Here is a 16984-nt window from a genome sequence, read left to right as displayed (position 1 = left end):
TTCATGGACTTCCATTGGAAGATCCTCATCAGATCTTAGCTGAGTTCTTGCAAATCTGTGACACTGTCAAGACCAATGGGGTTGACCCTAAAGTCTACAGACTTATGCTCTGTCCTTTTGCTGTAAGAGACAGAGCTAGAACATGGTTGGATTCACAACCTAAGGAAAGCCAACTCTTGGGAAAAGCTAGTCAATGCCTTCTTGGCAAAGTTCTTTCCACCTCAAAAATTGAGTAAGCTTAGAGTGGAAGTCCAAACCTTTAGACAAAAGGATGGTGAGTCCCTCTATGAAGCTTGGGAGAGATACAAGCAATTGATCAGAAGGTGCCCTTCTGACATGCTTTCAGAATGGAGCATCATAGGAATCTTCTATGATGGTCTGTCTGAACTATCCAACATATCATTGGATAGCTCTGCTGGAGGATCTCTTCATCTGAAGAAGACGCCTACATAAGCTCAGGAACTCATTGAAATGGTTGAAAATAACCAATTCATGTACACCTCTGAAAGGAATCCTGTGAATAATGGGATAGCTCAGAAGAAAGGAGTTCTTGAGATTGATACTCTAAATGCCATATTGGCTCAAAATAAAATATTAACCCAACAAGTTAATATAATTTCTCAGAGTCTTTCTGGAGTGCAAGCATCAATAGGCAGTACTAAGGAAGCTTCCTCTGAAGAAGAAGCTTATGACCCTGAGAACCCAGCAATGGAAGAGGTGAATTACATGGGAGAACCCTATGGAAACACCTATAATCCTTCATGGAGAAATCATCCAAATCCCTCATGGAAGGATCAACAGAGACCTCAACAAGGTTTCAACAACAACAATGGTGGAAGAAACAGGTTTAGCAATGGCAAGCCTTTTCCATCATCTTCTCAGCAACAAACAGAGAATTCTAAGTAGAGCCACTCTGACTTAGCAACCATTGTCTCTGATCTAATAAAAAAACTACTCAAAGTTTCATGACTGAAACAAGGTCCTCCATTAGAAATTTGGAGGCACAATTGGGTCAGCTGAGTAAGAAAATTACTGAACTCCCTCCTAGCACTCTCCCAAGCAATACAGAAGAGAATCCAAAAAGAGAGTGCAAGGCCATAACCACATCTCACATGGCCGAACATGGAGAGGAGGAAGAGGCAGTGATTCCCACTGAGGAAGACCTCAATGGACGTCCACTGACCTCCATGGAGTTCCCTAAAGAGGAACCATGGGAATCTGAGGCTCACACTGAGACCATAGAGATTCCATTGAATTTACTTCTGCCTTTCATAAGCTTTGATGAGTATCCTTCCTCTGAAGAGGATGAAGATGTCACTGAAGAGCAAGTTGCTAAGTACCTTGGAGCAATCATGAAGCTAAATGCCAAGTTATTTGGTAATGAGACTTGGGAGAATGAACCTCCATTGCTCATCAAAGAACTGGATGACTTGACTAGGCAGAGATTACCTCAAAAGAGACAGGACCCTGGAAAGTTCTCAATCCCTTGTACCATAGGCACCATGACCTTTGAGAAGGCTCTGTGTGACCTAGGGTAAAGTATAAACCTTATGCCTCTCTCTGTAATGGAGAAGCTAGGGATCATTGAGGTACAAGCTACAAGAATCTCACTAGAGATGGCAGACAATTCAAAGAAACAAGCTTATAGACTTGTAGAGGATGTCTTGGTAAAGGTTGAAGACCATTACATCCCTGCTGATTTCATAATCCTAGAAACTGGGAAGTGTATGGATGAATCCATCATCCTTGGCAGACCCTTCCTAGCCACAACAAAGGCTGTGATTGATGCTGACAGAGGAGAATTGATCATTCAAGTGAATGAAGACTCCCTTGTGTTTAAAGCTCAAGGATATCCCTCTGTCACCATGAAGAGGAAGCATGAAGAGCTTCTCTTAATACAGAGTCAAATAGAGCCCCCACATTCAAACTCTAAGTTTGGTGTTGGGAGGTTCCAACATTGCTCTGAACATCTGTGAGGCTCCATGAGAGCCACTGTCAAGCTATTGACATTAAAGAAGCGCTTGTTGGGAGGCAACCCAATTTTTACTTATCTATGTTAAATCTCTATTTTCCTTTGTTATTTTATGTTTTCTGTAGGTTGATGATCATGTGAAGTCACAAAAACTATTGAAAAAGAAAAAACAAAGTGAAAAACAGAATGAAAAATAGAACACCCTGGAGGAGATAGTTACTGGCGTTTAAACGCCAGTAAAGGTAGCAGAATGGGAGTTAAACGCCCAGTCTGGCACCATTCTGGGCGTTTAACGCCAGAAAAGGGCACCAGACTGGCGTTTAACGCCAGGAATGGGCAAGAAGTTGGCGTTAAACGCCAGAAATGGGCAGCAGCCTGGCGTTTAACGCCAGGATTGGCAGAAAGGGGCATTTTGCATGTCACTTGGTGCAGGGATGAGATATCCTTGACACCTAAGGATCTGTGGACCCCACAGGATCCCCATCTACCCCACCACTCTCTTTCTTCTTCACCCATTCACCAATCACCTCAATACTTCTTCCCCAAAAAACCCCTCACCTATCAAATCCCACCATTCTCTTCACCACTCACATCCATCCTTCATAAAACCCCACCTATTTCACCATTCAAATTCAAACCACTTTCCCTCGCAAACCCACCCTCTATAGCCAAACCATACACACCCCTCTCACCCCTATATAAACCCATCTTCACTCCTTCATTTTCACACAACCTAAACACCACTTCTCCCCCTTGGCCGAAACACAAAGCCCAATCCATCTCCTCTATTTCTTCTTCTTCTACTCTCTTCTTTCTTCTTTTTCTCGAGGACGAGCAACCTTCTAAGTTTGGCGTGGTAAAAGCTAAAGCTTTTTGTTTTTCCATAACCATTTATGGCACCAAAGGCCGGAGAAACCTCTAGAAAGAGGAAAGGGAAGGCAAAAGCTTCTACCTCCGAGTCATGGGAGATGGAGAGATTCCTCTCAAGGGTGCATCAAGACCACTTCTATGAAGTTGTGGCCAAGAAGAAAGTGATCCCCGAGGTCCCTTTTAAGCTCAAAAAGGGCGAATATCCGGAGATCCGACATGAGATCTGAAGAAGAGGTTGGGAAGTTCTCACCAACCCCATTCAACAAGTCGGAATCTTAATGGTTCAAGAGTTCTATGCCAATGCATGGATCACCAAGAACCATGATCAAAGTGTGAACCCGGACCCTATACTTGGATTTTATTCCGGAAAATGTAAGGTTGGCATTCAACTTGCCCATGATGCAAGGAGATACACACCCCTACACTAGAAGGGTCAACTTTGATCAAAGGTTGGACCAAGTCCTCATGGACATATGGGAAGAGGGCGCTCAATGGAAGAGAGATTCAAGAGGAAAGCCGGTTCAACTAAGAAGGCATGACCTCAAGCCCGTGGCTAGGGGATGGTTGGAGTTCATCCAACGCTCAATCATTCCCACTAGCAACCGGTCCGAAGCTACTATAGACCGGGCTATCATGATACATAGCATCATGATTGGAGAGGAAGTGAAAGTTCATGAGGTTATATCCCAAGAACTCTACAAGGTGGCGGACAAGTCCTCTCCTTTGGCAAGGTTAGCCTTCCCTCATCTCATTTGTCACCTTTGCAATTCGGTTGGAATTGACATAGAGGGAGACATTCTCATTGATGAGGACAAGCCCATCACTATGAAAAGGATGGAGAAAACAAGGGAACCTCATCAAGAGCATGAGGAAATTCCTCATATGAAATCCCTGAGATACCAAGGGATGCATCTTTCTCCACAAAACTATTGGGAGCAAATCAACACCTCCCTAGGAGAATTAAGTTCCAACATGGGACAACTAAGGGTGGAGCACCAAGAGCATTCCATCCTCCTCCATGAAATTAGAGAAGATCAAAGAACCATGAGAGAGGAGCAACAAAGGCAAGGAAGAGACATTGAGGAGTTCAAGCACTCCATAAGATCTTCAAAAGGAAGAACAAGCCGCCATCACTAAGGTGGACCCGTTCTTTAACTTCCTTGTTCTTTATTTTCCTGTTTTTCGAAAATTGTGCTTTATGTTTATTTATGTTTGTGTCTTTATTACATGATCATTAGTGTCTAAGTGTCTATGCCTTAAAGATATGAAAATGAATCCATCACCTTTCTTAAATGAAAAATGTTTTTAATTGAAAAAGAAAAAGAAGTGCATGAATTTCAAATTTTAAAACAGTTTAATTATTTTGATGTGGTGGCAATGCTATTGTTTTTCTGAATAAATGCGTGAACAGTGCATATTTTTGAATTTGTTGATTCATGAATGTTAAAATTGTTGGCTCTTGAAAGGATGAAAGGAAAAGGAGAATGTTATCTGATGATCTGAAAAATCATAAAATTGATTCTTGAAGCAAGAAAAAGCAGTGAAAAGCTTGCAAAAAAAAAAAGAAAAAAGCCAGCAGAAAAAGCCAATACCCCTTTAAACCAAAAGGCAAGGGTGATAAAAAAGGTTCCAAGGCTTTGAGCATCAGTGGATAGGAGGGCCCACAGGAATAAAATCCTGGCCTAAGCGGCTAAAACAAGTTGTCCCTAACCATGTGCTTGTGGCGTGAAGGTGTCAAGTGAAAACTTGAGACTGAGCGGTTAAAGTCGAGGTCCAAAGCAAAAAGAAGAGTGTGCTTAAGAACCTTGGACACCTCTAATTGGGGACTCTTGCAAAGCTGAGTCACAATCTGAAAAGGTTCACCCATATGTGTCTGTGGCATTTATGTATCCGGTGGTAATACTGGAAAACAAAGTGCTTAGGGCCACGGCCAAGACTCATAAAGTAGCTGTGTTCAAGAATCAATGATGGGAAAATTTGTGGAAAAATGAATTTCCAAAACACCCAAATCTAACCGGCAAGTGTACCGGGTCGCATCAAGTAATAATAACTCACGTGAGTGAGGTCGATCCCACAGGGATTGAAGGATTGAGCAATTTTAGTTTAGTGGTTGATTTAGTCAAGCGAATCAAGTGTTGAGTTGAGTGATTTGTGATTGTAGAAACTAAATTGCTTGAAATGTAAAGGGAGAGGGGTAGATTGCAGGAAATTAAAGAGCAAAGAAAATAGAAGTGCTGAATCTTAAAAAACAAGAAATTAAATGGCAGAAACTTAGAACGCAAGAAATATAAATTGCAGAAGCTTAAAGTGCAAGAAATGTAAATGGCTTGAATTGTAAATGGGTCAGGGATGTGGGATTGCAAGAATCAAACAAGGAAAAGTAAATTGCAACAAGCAGGGAAGTAAAAGATGAATTTAATTGCAGTAGATCTCAAACAGAAAATGTAAATTGCTTGAAGAAGCATTCAACAGAGAAATGAAAAGGAAATTTCAGATCTCAGGACTCAAGAGACTAGATAACCAAGTCTAGATCTCAATGCCTTCCTAGATCTAATTCAGAAATCAATTGCAAGAGAATTTTAAAGATCAAACAGTAGAAGAAAGGAATTCAAATATTGATTTCTCAAAAAGTGCAGTAAATAAAACAGAGAGATCTCAGGGTGAGATTGAAACAGAATTCCTTCAATTCTCCAACACCCAAGATTCAAGTCGAGTGTAAATGAAACTGAAAATAAGAAAACTAAGAGGAAGAGAATTCAATTCTCCTTCCCCAAGACTCAAAATCTCAAAATAACTTCTAACCAAAAGCTCTCCCAAAATCACTCAGCAAAACTACCAAAGGAAAAACTCTCTAAGAACTTAAATTCTAAGCTATTTATACACTCTCTTCAAATGATCTTCAAGCCTTGAATTGGGCCTTTGCTCTTGATGGAATTGGGTTGACAAAAGCCTCTGTTGATTGCTCTTGGAGTTGGAGAGAAACCCACTTGTGAACCGGGCCATGAACCATTAAAGCTTGAGTCAAAGTTTGAGGCAAACTTTGACTCAAGCTTTTCATATCAGCTAGCCTCCCTTTGCTGTCATCCACGTTTGAGCCAAAGTTTGAGGTCAAACTTTGAGCCAAACGTGGATTCTCCCTTGCATGCTTCTTGGCCAACGTTTGGCCCAACGTTTGAGGCAAACGTTGGCGCAAACGTGGCTCCATTTAACCTTCAATCAGGGACTCCTCTTCATACTCAAATGGCGCCAACGTTTGACTCAAAGCTTGAGGCAAACGTTGGCGCAAGCTTTTTCTCCCTGGGTGTGTTTGTTGTGGCGCCAACGTTTGACTCAAAGCTTGAGGCAAACGTTGGCGCAAGCTTTTGATGCCTCCAGGGTGTTTTTGTTGTGGCACCAACGTTTGACTCAAAGCTTGCGGCAAACGTTGGCGCAAGCTTTTGATGCCTCCAGGGTGAAGTTAAGCTCTTCCTCAAGTTTGAGCTAAAGTTTGAGGCAAGCTTTGGCTCAAGCTTTTTGTTCTCTCTTGCTCCTTGCCATTCCTTCTTTCTTCAACCTTCTTCAAAGCTCTTTTCACCTATCATCAATCAATCAAAAACATCAAAGCTATGCTCCAAATCATGAGATTGTGTCTCTTTCATAATATATGACAATTATAGCACAAAATCTCATGAAAATGCATTAATTTATCCATGGTTGATTGAATCAAAGGAAACATGAAATTCTACCCAATTGGCTTACTTATGGCTCAAGAAAGTGAATAAAATCAATTGAAAACAAAAGAAAAAAGACTAGTGAAACTAGGCTAAGATGACTTGTCATCACAACACTAAACTTAAAGCTTGCTTGTCCCCAAGCAAGAAAGGAATTATTGAGAAGAAAGAATGAAATGGGAGAGGATGTTTATGCTAGCAGAGTATTATTGGTAGCTCATGGGGTTTCATGTAGATATGTAAACACTCACTTCTTATTGATATTTAGGCCTAGAAAGTCTCTTCCAAGCATCAAGCAACACACTGCTATGACCTCTCATTATTCCTTTGTCCTTGACCATTATTTTTTTTCTATAAGCTTTAGTTCAGTGTCATGTGTAACAAGCTCTTTTCTTTCTTTATGCTTGACACATTATTCACTATAGACACTTGGCTCACATTCCTTCTTAGAACATTGATGCCCAGCACCTCTTTGGGTTACTAAATGCCTTGTAGTTAGGTTGCTCTTGATAGTGGACTTTCAGTTGATAATCCCGGGTTAGTTAACCCAAGTTACCAAGTGTTGATGCACTCCAAAGAACTTAATAATCCAAGCAGATCCTAGTACAAAGACACCACAGACATATATTCTAAGGTTCAAGCTATTGGTGTCTAGCTTTGTTTCTTCTTTTTTTTCTCTTTGTTCTGTTGCCACTTTTGGCTTTTTCTTTTCTCTTTTGTTTTTCTTTTCAACCAAAGACTTTTATTTGATTGAGATTCATAGACAGTGAGCTACTTTCTACTTAAAAGGAGACAGTCTAGTTCTTTTATTCACTAAAAGTGAGCTATCATACAATCATACATTCATACCACCACTCACTATTATTGTACTTCCAGCTAACAAAGAACTATCTTACTTCACATTCCAAATATTTCTTTTATTGGATTAAGGATGCAGGGGACAAAGCATGCATTTAGTTAGGTGAAAGTAAACACACAAGCACACACTTAGATTAGCTTTCTTATTGCCAAGAGTGATTCTGCCTATACTAGATGAACACTTTAGCAAGTCATAAGTCGAAGCATTTTTCAACCGCAAGAGTTAAGTATAGATACAACCTATTGGTTTGCAGTTCTTTTGTTCTTCCTTCTGTTGTACCCCTTTTGAGTTGTGGTGTATGACGTCTTCAATTGGTGGTTAGTTTCCTGCATAATTCTCAAAAGTTGCTTGCTTCTTAAGCCCTTAGGTGACTGGTTAGTATGTATGAATTGAGTGTGGCTTTTGGATTTAATTTGGTGTGGGAACACCAAACTTAATTCCTTGCCACTTCCTCTGATGCAACAGGTTAACTATATGTAAAATCTTGTGTCCTTGCTAAAGGTTATGGAGTTAAAACTAGAAAGCAGTTAAGTAGTTGAATAATCTGTTTGATTGCTTGGGGCTAGTATTGTGCAGGAGGTGAGAATGTGCTTTTAAATGAGGTTTTGGTGGAACACCAAACTTAGAATCCTTCATTCTCCCTTAAATTGTTTTGGTGTGCAACACCAAACTTAGCTCCTTGCAATGCATACCAATTATTCAACATTTTTATTGCAAAGGCTATGAAAAGAAAACTACCTCAGGTTGGGTTGCCTCCCAACAAGCGCTCTTTTAATGTCACTAGCTTGACACCCTTCACTCTTTTTAAGAGGGTTGTAGGCTCTGAACCTCTTTTTCCTCGTTCCACTGTCCTCCTAAGTACAGCTTTGCTCTGTGACTATTTACTGTGAATTGACTCTTTGTTACTTCGTCCAGCAATTCAATACTCCCATAAGGAAAAACCTTGGTTACCAAATATGGACCAGTCCACTTAGATTTAAGTTTGCCAGGGAACATCTTGAGTCGTGAGTTGTACAAGAGTACTTGCTGCCCAGGTTTAAATTCTTTCTTCAAGATCCTTCTGTCATGCCACCTCTTGGCTTTTTCTTTGTATATTTTGGCACTTTCATAGGCTTTTAGCCTAAATTCATCCAGCTCATTTAGCTGCAACAACTTTTTCTCCCCTGCTGCTTCAGAGTCAAGGTTTAGGAGTTTAGTAGCCCAAAACGCCTTGTGTTCAAGCTCTACAGGGAGGTGACAAGATTTGCCATATAATAGCTGAAAGGGGGACTTTCCAATGGGAGTTTTGAAAGCTGTCCTGTATGCCCAGAGTGCATCCTCCAGCTTCCGAGCCCAATCTTTTCTTGTACTTTATACTGTCTTCTCCAAGATCTTCTTCAATTCCCTATTTGCTAATTCAGCCTGACCATTGGTCTGGGGGTGATATGGCGTGGCTACTTTATGAATGACTCCATATTTGTGGAGGAGTTTCTCCATCTGCTTGTTGCAAAAATGGCTACCACCGTCACTCACAAGACCCTTGGAAACTCCATAACTAGTGAAGATATGATTCTTAAGGAATTGAAGGACAATTTGTGCATCACAAGTGGTTGTGGCTATGGCTTCCACCCACTTTGAGACGTACTTTACTGCTACCAAGATATATCTAAAGGAATAGGAAGGGGGAAAGGGTCCCATGAAATCAATTCCCCATAGATCAAATAATTCCAATTCCAAAATGAAGTTTTGAGGCATTTCGTTCCTTCTTGTCAGTCCTCCTGATCTCTGGCATTCGTTACATTGGTGAACATACTCTCTGGCATCCTTGAAGATAGTTGGCCAATAGAAGCCACTCTACAGTATCTTTGCAGCTGTTCTTTCTGGGCCAAAGTGTCCACCATAAGCTGAGCCATGGAAATGCCACAAGATATCCCTTATTTCACTCTCAGGGATACACCTTCTAATTACTCCATCAGAACATCTCTTGAACAGGAAAGGTTCATCCCACAAGAATTTCCTTGCTTCATTGATTAACTTCTTCACTTGTTGCTTAGAGAACGCTTGAGGTATCTTCCTTCCCACTTTGTAGTTTCCTATGTCAGCAAACCAAGGTGCTTGCTGGATATGCAAAAGGTGCTCATCTGGGAAGCTTTCATTCATGGGCTGGGAGGCTTTTTGAGTTGTTTCTTGTGGTAGCCTCGACAAATGATCAGCAACTCAGTTCTCAGTGCCCTTCCTATCCCTTACCTCAATATCAAACTCTTGTAGGAGCAATATCCACCTGATAAGTCTTGGTTTAGCATCCTGCTTTGACATCAAATACTTAAGGGCAGCATGGTCAGTATAAACCACAATTTTGGATCCTATCAAGTATGATCTAAACTTATCAAATGCATAAACTACAGCTAACAATTCCTTCTCTGTTGTGGTGTAATTTTTTTGGGCCTCATTCAACACTTTACTTGCATAATATATGACATGATGCAAGTTTCCCTTTTTTTGTCCAAGTACAGCACCAATTGCAAGGTCACTTGCATCACACATGAGTTCAAAAGGTAGTTCCCAATCTGGGGGTGTGATGATTGGTGCTGTTGTGAGTCTGTTTTTTAAAGTTTCAAAGGCATGCCGGCAGTTTTCATAAAAAACAAAAGGATTATCAAGCATTAATAGATTACTCAAAGGTTTGGCTATTTTTGAAAAATCCTTGATAAACCTTCTATAAAATCCTGCATGCCCCAAGAAACTTCTAACATATTTCACATTAATTGGTGGAGGGAGTTTTTCTATGATCTCAACCTTTGCCTTGTCAACCTCTATCCCTTTTCTTGAAACTTTATGACCAAGAACAATCCCTTCGGTTACCATGAAATGGCACTTCTTCCAGTTCAAAACCAAGTTAGTTTCTTGGCACCGTTTCAAGACAAGAGTTAGATGTTGCAGGCAAGTGTTGAAATTGTCACCAAAAACAGAAAAGTCGTCCATGAAGACCTCTAAAAACTTTTCGACCATATCGGAAAAAATAGAAAGCATACACCTCTAAAATGTTGCTGGGGCGTTGCATAGCCCAAATGGCATCCTCCTGTATGCAAAAATTCCAAATGGACATGTGAAGGCAGTCTTCTCTTGGTCCTTAGGGTCCACCACGATTTGATTGTACCCAGAATATCCGTCCAAGAAACAATAATAGGCATGGCCGGCCAATCTTTCCAGCATCTGATCAATGAATGGGAGAGGAAAATGATCTTTCCTGGTGGCATCATTCAATCTTCTATAGTCTATGCACATCCTCCACCCAGTCACTGTTCTAGTAGGGATTAACTCATTCTTCTCATTGGTGATGACCATCATTCCTCCTTTCTTTGGTACAACTTGGACCGGGCTCACCCATGAGCTATCAGATATTGGGAAGATTATCCCTGCATTCCATAACTTCATTACTTCCTTCTGGACAACTTCCTTCATTGTGGGATTTAGCCTTCTTTGAGGTTGAACCACTGGTTTGGAGTTGTCCTCCAAGAGGATATTATGCATACATACTGCAGGGCTGATGCCTTTCAGGTCGTCAATGGTCCATCCCAAAGCATCTTTGTGAGCCTTGAGTACATCAAGAAGTTCTCCTTCTTCTTTTTTTGTCAGGGATGAATTAATGATCACTGGGAAGCTCTCTGATGTGCCAAGGAATGCATATTTGAGATGAGTGGGTAATGGCTTCAGTTCTTGTTTTCGTACTTCTTCCTTCTTCCCTTGTTTTTCCTCTTGTTCAATGGAAATCTCGGCTACTTATTCTTCTGTTGTCTCTTGACTTCCTTCTTGCTCTTGAGGATTGTCTTCCAACATTTCTTCCACTAAACTCTCTATCATATCCACTCTCATGTAATCCTCTTGCTCAGGAATGTGTTGCATTGACTTGAAAACGTTTATGACCATTTGTTCATTGTGGACCCTGAAGATCATCTCTCCTTTTTCTACATCAATGATGGCTCTTGCTGTGGCTAGAAATGGCCTTCCTAAAATGATTGAATTGTTTCCTTCCTCTTCAGTATCCAAAATCACAAAATCTGCTGGGAAAATAAACTCCCCAACCTTCACCAACAGGTTCTCCACGATTCCATTGGGTGTTTTGATTGATCTATCAGCCATGACCAATGATATCCTGGTGGGTTTAAGTTCTTCTATGGCAAGCTTTCTCATCATTGAAAGAGGCATTAAGTTGATGCTGGCACCAAGGTCACAGAGAGCTTTGTTGAGAACTATTCTGCCAATGGTGCATGAGACTACAAAGCTTCCTGGATCCTTGAGTTTTGGTGGAATGCCCCTTTGAATCACAGCACTGCATTCCTCGATGAGCAACACGGTTTTCTTCTCAAGCCAACTCCTCTTCTTGTTGATAAGTTCTTTTAAGAACTTTGCATACAGGGGCATTTGTTCAAGTGCTTCAGCTAAGGGAATATTGATTTCCAGCTTCTTGAAAGTTTCAAGGAACTTATGAAAGTGTTGGTCCTTAGTCTCTTTGCTGAACCTCTGAGGATATGGCAGTGGAGGTGTAATGCTCTTCTCCACCTGCTGCTGCCGTCCCTGAATCGCTTCTTCTTCTCTCTTTTGTGAAGTGGTTGGTTGGTCTTCTTTCTTTCTTTGCTTCTCAGTGCTCTTGTTTGGCATCACATCTTGATCATTGGCTTCCTCTGCCTGTGTTGGCTTTTCCTCCTCTAGGGGCCTTTTACTGCTCTCCACTTGCTTCTTTGTGGTGTCATTGTTGCTCATCAATGTTCCCCCACTTCTTAACTGTATCGCCTTGCACTCTTCCTTAGGATTTGGAATTGTGTCACTTGGTAGGGAACTTGATGGTTTTTCTATTGCAAGGTGTTTAGAGAGCTGACCAATTTGCCTTTCTATATTCTTTATGGAGGCTTCTTGGTTCTTGGCTGTCATTTCTTAGTGTTTCCACATTTTGTCTATCAAGGTTTCCAGGTTAGTGATTCTTTGAGATTCTGGTGATGTTTGTGGTGGGTTGTGAGATGTGGATGGTGGATGGTAGGCATTTTGGTTGGTGGGTTGGTTATTGGATTGATAATGGTTGGAGTTGGGGTAGTTGTTTTGGGGTTTTCTCTAAGGGTTTTGGTTAGTTTGCTGCTAGTTGTGGTTTTGGTTGTTTCTTGAAGTGTTTTGGTTTGAGTTCCTCTGCCATGGTTGTTGGTTCTGGTTGTGATTATCCCCCCATCTGAGGTTTGGGTGGTTCTTCCAGGATGGATTGTAGGTGTCACCATACACCTCGTTTGATCCTTGGTTGTGCATATACTGCACTTGCTCTTGTTGCTGTTCTTCTTGGTTCTCCTCATTCTGCCCCCAAGGAGTTGTTGGTTGGCTTGTGGCACTCACTGATGCTACTTGTAGGCTATCAATTCTTTTGGCCATTTGCTCAAATTGTTGTTGAATTTGCTGCTGCATCATCTTGTTTTGAGCTAGGATTGAGTCCACTCCTTCCAACTCCATCACTCCTTTCCTCTGTGATGGTTGACATTGCCTTTGGTGAGCAAAGAAATACTGGTTATTGGCCACCATATCAATGAGATTTTGGGCTTTCTCTGCCGTTTTCATTAGTTATAGAGAGCCTCCTGCTGAATAATCCAAAGCCTCTTGAGATTTCAATGTCAAGCCTTCATAGAAATTTTGCAATCTGTCCCACTCACTGAACATTCCCGGTGGACACTTCCTGATCAAAGCTTTGTATCGTTTCCATGCCTCATACATGGGTTCAGCATCCATTTGAGTGAATGTTTGCACTTCAGTCTTCAATCTAATAACTCTTTGAAGTGGGTAGAACTTGGCAAGGAACTTGGTTACTAGATCATCCCAATTGTTGATGCTGTATCTTGGGAAGGATTCCAACCATTGAGTGGCTTTGTCTCTAAGAGAAAATGGAAATAACAGTAGCTTGTAACTGTCAGGGTGCACACCATTGGTTTTGATGTGTCACAAATCCTCAAGAAGGTGGACAAGTGTTGGTCAGGGTCTTCAAGTGGCCCTCCTCCATAAGAACAATTGTTTTGAACCAAGGTGATGAGTTGTGGCTTTAGTTCAAAGTTATTTGCATTAACATTTGGGGTAAGAATGCTACTCCCACAATGTCTAGGATTTGCACATGTGTAGGAAGCCAAAACTCTTCTCTGTGGTGGATTATTGTTATTGGCTGCTCCTTCAGCTCCATTTGGTGGATTTGTTAGATGTTCCTCCATATCCCGGAACTCTTCTTCTGACTCCTCTTCTCCAACAATATTTTTCCCTCTTTCAGCTCTTCTTAATCTTCTGAGAGTTCTTTCGTCTTGTTCACAAAAAGTGGGTGTAATTCTCCTTATACCTGACATACAACCAAAGTATAAGAATCACACAACACTAAAAAGGCAATAACACTTCAATCCATGGCTGAAGTGAAATGTTAGTTGGCTTAAGCAAAAATTCAAACAGTTAGCGTGTTAGTCAAAAGTTAAAGAAACAGAAAAGAAAAAGTGCTTGATCTAGATCTCCACTTCACTTAATCATTGTCAATCTATTTCAATCCCCGGCAACGGCGCCAAAAACTTGATGGGAAAATTTGTGGAAAAATGAATTTCCAAAACACCCAAATCTAACCGGCAAGTGTACCGGGTCGCATCAAGTAATAATAACTCACGTGAGTGAGGTCGATCCCACAGGGATTGAAGGATTGAGCAATTTTAGTTTAGTGGTTGATTTAGTCAAGCAAATCAAGTATTGAGTTGAGTGATTTGTGATTGCAGAAACTAAATTGCTTGAAATGTAAAGGGAGAGGGGTAGATTGCAGGAAATTAAAGAGCAAAGAAAATAGAAGTGCTGAATCTTAAAGAACCAGAAATTAAATGGCAGAAACTTAGAACTCAAGAAATATAAATTGCAGAAGCTTAAAGTGCAAGAAATGTAAATGGCTTGAATTGTAAATGGGTCAGGGATGTGGGATTGCAAGAATCAAACAAGGAAAAGTAAATTGCAACAAGCAGGGAAGTAAAAGATGAATTTAATTGCAGTAGATCTCAAACAGAAAATGTAAATTGCTTGAAGAAGCATTCAACAGAGAAATGAAAAGGAAATTTTAGATCTCAGGACTCAAGAGACTAGATAACCAAGTCTAGATCTCAATGCCTTCCTAGATCCAATTCAGAAATCATTTGCAAGAGAATTTTAAAGATCAAACAGTAGAAGAAAGGAATTCAAATATTGATTTCTCAAAAAGTGCAGTAAATAAAACAGAGAGATCTCAGGATGAGATTGAAACAGAATTCCTTCAATTCTCCAACACCCAAGATTCAAGACGAGTGTAAATGAAACTGAAAATAAGAAAACTAAGAGGAAGAGAATTCAATTCTCCTTCCCCAAGACTCAGAATCTCAAAATAACTTCTAACCAAAAGCTCTCCCAAAATCACTCAGCAAAACTACCAAAGGAAAAACTCTCTAAGAACTTAAATTCTAAGCTATTTATACACTCTCGTCAAATGATCTTCAAGCCTTGAATTGGGCCTTTGCTCTTGATGGAATTGGGTTGACAAAAGCCTCTGTTGATTGCTCTTGGAGTTGGAGAGAAACCCACTTGTGAACTGGGCCATGAACCATTAAAACTTGAGTCAAAGTTTGAGGCAAACTTTGACTCAAGCTTTTCATATCAGCTAGCCTCCCTTTGCTGTCATCCACGTTTGAGCCAAAGTTTGAGGTCAAACTTTGAGCCAAACGTGGATTCTCCCTTGCATGCTTCTTGGCCAACGTTTGGCCCAACGTTTGAGGCAAACGTTGGCGCAAACGTGGCTCCATTTAACCTTCATTCAGGGACTCCTCTTCATACTCAAATGGCGCCAACGTTTGACTCAAAGCTTGAGGCAAACGTTGGCGCAAGCTTTTTCTCCCTAGGTGTGTTTGTTGTGGCGCCAACGTTTGACTCAAAGCTTGAGGTAAACGTTGGCGCAAGCTTTTGATGCCTCCAGGGTGTGTTTGTTGTGGCGCCAACGTTTGACTCAAAGCTTGCGGCAAACGTTGGCGCAAGCTTTTGATGCCTCCAGGGTGAAGTTAAGCTCTTCCTCAAGGTTGAGCGAAAGTTTGAGGCAAGCTTTGGCTCAAGCTTTTTGTTCTCTCTTGCTCCTTGCCATTCCTTCTTTCTTCAACCTTCTTCAAAGCTCTTTTCACCTATCATCAATCAATCAAAAACATCAAAGCTATGCTCCAAATCATGAGATTGTGTCTCTTTCATAATATATGACAATTATAGCACAAAATCTCATGAAAATGCATTAATTTGTCCACGGTTGATTGAATCAAAGGAAACATGAAATTCTACCCAATTGGCTTACTTATGGCTCAAGAAAGTGAATAAAATCAATTGAAAACAAAAGAAAAAAGACTAGTAAAACTAGGCTAGGATGACTTGTCATCAATTAACATACTTAACTAGGAGAGTCAGTAACACTATCTGGATTCTGAGTTCCTATAGATGCCAATCATTCTGAACTTCAAGGGATAAAGTGAGATGTCAAAACTGTTCAGAAGCAAAAAGCTAAAAGCCCCGCTCATCTAATTAATACTGATCTTCATAGATGTTTTTGGAATTCATTGTATATTCTCTTCTTTTTATCCTATTTGATTTTCAGTTGCTTGGGGACAAGCAACAATTTAAGTTTGGTGTTGTGATGAGCGGATAATTTATACGCTTTTTGGCATTGTTTTTAGTATATTTTAATTAGTTTTTATTATATTTTTATTAGATTTTATTTAAAAATCATAATTCTGGACTTTACTATGAGTTTGTGTGTTTTTCTATGATTTCAAGTATTTTCTGGCTGAAATTGAGGGACCTGAGCAAAAATCTGATTCATAGGTTGAAAAAGGACTGCAGATGCTGTTGGATTCTTACCTCCCTACACTCAAAGTAGATTTTCTGGAGCTACAGAAGCCCAATTGGCACGCTCTCAATTGCGTTGGAAAGTAGACATCCTGGGCTTTTCAGCAATATATAACAGTTCATACTTTGCCCGAGATTTGATGGCCCAAACAGGCGTTCCAAGTCAGATCAAGAATTTTGGCGTTTAACTCCAAAAGTGGCACAAAAGCTGGAGTTAAACGCCCAAACTGGCACAAAAGCTGGCGTTTAACTCCAAGAAAAGTCTTTACACATGAAAGCTTCAATGCTCAGCCCAAGCACACACCAAGTGGGCCCGGAAGAAGATTTCTGCATTAATTACTGATTTCTGTAACCCTAGGCTACTAGTTCTCTATAAATAGGACCTTTTGCTATTGTATTTGACACACGAGACATATACTTTTGATCTTTGAGAGTCTTATGCACGTTTGGGGGCTGGCCTCACGGCCATGCCTGACCCTTGTTCTTATGTATTCTCAACGGTGGAGTTTCTACACACCATAGATTAAGGTGTGGAGCTCTGCTGTTCTTCATGAATTAATACAAGTACTATTGTTTTTCTATTAAACTCAAGTCTATTTCTTCTCCAAGATATTCATTCGTTCTTCAACTTGATGAATGTGATGATCTGTGACACTCATCATCACTCTCACCTATGAACACGTGCCTGACAACCAC

The 16984-nt window shown here is 40.6% G+C and overlaps 1 non-coding gene across 1 annotated transcript; it reads right to left on the bottom strand.

The window, feature by feature from the left end:
• Positions 1-234: 234 nt before the first annotated feature.
• LOC112760433 (small nucleolar RNA R71) lies at positions 235-342 on the bottom strand. The gene has a single exon (XR_003180874.1). It is a non-coding gene; the product is annotated as a small nucleolar RNA R71 (small nucleolar RNA).
• Positions 343-16984: the final 16642 nt, after the last annotated feature.

The sequence above is a fragment of the Arachis hypogaea genome, chromosome 16 (assembly GCF_003086295.3).
Source record: "Arachis hypogaea cultivar Tifrunner chromosome 16, arahy.Tifrunner.gnm2.J5K5, whole genome shotgun sequence".
Taxonomy (NCBI): Eukaryota; Viridiplantae; Streptophyta; class Magnoliopsida; order Fabales; family Fabaceae; genus Arachis; species Arachis hypogaea.
The sequence above is the reverse complement of the archived record's forward strand: the minus strand, read 5'-3'. Positions and strand labels throughout refer to the sequence as shown.